This window comes from Solanum tuberosum, unplaced genomic scaffold, assembly GCF_000226075.1.
Source record: "Solanum tuberosum cultivar DM 1-3 516 R44 unplaced genomic scaffold, SolTub_3.0 scf00104, whole genome shotgun sequence".
Taxonomy (NCBI): domain Eukaryota; kingdom Viridiplantae; phylum Streptophyta; class Magnoliopsida; order Solanales; family Solanaceae; genus Solanum; species Solanum tuberosum.
In genome coordinates this window covers 200,960-202,891 of record NW_006239030.1, presented here as the reverse complement: position 1 = coordinate 202,891, position 1,932 = coordinate 200,960, and the positions used below count along the sequence as shown (strand labels likewise).

General features: G+C 39.1%; 1 long non-coding RNA gene across 1 annotated transcript; it reads right to left on the bottom strand.

Annotated features, from left to right (window-relative positions):
- Nucleotides 1–148: 148 nt before the first annotated feature.
- Nucleotides 149–1,932, bottom strand: LOC107060924 (uncharacterized). Its single transcript, XR_001473611.1, has 5 exons — nt 1,917–1,932; nt 1,644–1,714; nt 1,437–1,577; nt 1,100–1,198; nt 149–176 (listed from the first exon to the last, which is right to left on the bottom strand). It is a non-coding gene; the product is annotated as an uncharacterized lncRNA (long non-coding RNA).

Genomic DNA, 1,932 nt, shown 5'->3' with positions numbered 1-1,932 from the left:
CCCCAAGGCCCCCCCCCCCCACCCCCCGCCTTGTGGCACCGCTCCCCGAGGCCCATCCCTCGCCTCGAGGCATCGCTCCTAGAGTCCCTTCCCCCGCCTCGAGGCACCGCGCCCCGAGGCCCCTCTCTCGCCTCGAGGCCCTCCCCTACTCCCCACCTCGACTCCATTTTCAACACCTGCATATGTTAGCACACTGCAATGTTTAACTACTGTATATATTTTCATTAGGAAAGGTGCCACTGCAATGTTTAACTACTGTATATGTTTTCATTAGGGGAAATGTGACATAATCTGACAAGACTGAACAAGAAAAAGGTTTGGTGCTAGAATATGAAACCATGTTTGTTTAAGTAGCTAGCTATATAGACTAACCGCTCCTTATGAGTTATGATCAGTTATCTAATTGGACTGATCATGTACATCTTATCTCATTTTACATATTCCCAGAATTGCAAGTGTTCAGCTCATTCTGAATGTGAAGTTTCTTCAAGTATTAATATGATAATAATCGTGTTCACAGTTTAATATTCATAAATATTTAATGAATATTTTAATAGTTTTAGCAAAGATTATTGGTTTTTCATGAACCCACAAGCAATTAATTGTTGGATCCATCCGAGATAAGTCCCAAATCTTTGAACAAAAAAATATATGTGTTCAAATTTTGAGAATGAAATCAACTTTGTTAGATGATACTTTATTTTCTAAAATATTTTTCGGTGCAAATTAATTAACAAGCCCCGAAACAGATACCAATTGACACTAAGTAGAAACAAAACAAAAAGTATTCATTTTATTGTTCAACTTATGCAAAACATTAATGTTCCAGAAGAGGATTGTTGAGTGTCACAAAGTGTGGATTTTGACTCATAAAAGTGTGACCCATTCAGCTGTTTAAGTTGACTTAGGTTTCTATATTAGGATATGATATGATCCAATACTCAAACTATCCTGATCATAGAATATTAAGAAAAAGATGCCATAAACATCGTGATGTGGTCATCATGCAAGCTAACTCACCATAGCATGATCATAAGGAAAAAAATGTTAAGATCATGGCGAAAACATATGCAGTAGAGGTCAGAAGGTAGTTTCTTACGATGATGCGGTCATCATGCAAGCTACTCCAAGCAACTGTAGTCGTTGCGCTTGTCCATCAATCAAATGCAGAGTGTCTGGGCCTGTACTCCTTGGCAACCTATACATCAAACAAGCTCCACATCAAACTGACGAATTACTGAGCTCATCGATATTTGTTCATAAGTTTCAGTATGGTGAAAATTCTATCTGCAAAAAGGCGTGGTTTTGTATTGAGAAGAGTCATATGCATTAAACCTATGGACTCTGCATCCCAGAGGATGGCAACTTAAGTTCACTCGAAATATGCATAAATATAGATCACCACGCATAGGAGTGAATCAATTTTACTGAAGTACCTCCGGCGATCCGTCTTCATTATAAATAGAGCTATCTGGTTGCTTTGAAGACTCATCCTCAGTACAAATGACTGGAAATTCAGCTACTGGCATCAGTAAAACTCTATTTGCTTCAGCATTATACGACGATATTTTCCCAACCTACAAGCAGAAGGGAACATCAACTTCACAATCAGAAGTACATAATATGATGGAGACAACTTATACCCGATAGGAGGAAACTTCAGGGTCCAGGTTGATGATAACTCAAGCAGCCGGTATGCAATCACAAGACCTTCCTGCCAAATTAAAAAACTGTTTTTCTAAATACTAAAATTGTGGTCACCCAAATCAATACATCAACCACCATCCAATGTCCGGAGTTTTGGGTAGTGTAGATTGTCAGCTGCTTTGTTTGAGTCTCATTAGTCTAAAGTTAACAGCAGATATCAGTGCAACAGATACTGAAGGCTACAGATGCATTAAAAAACAAGAACAAACCTTGGGCAGGCCAGAA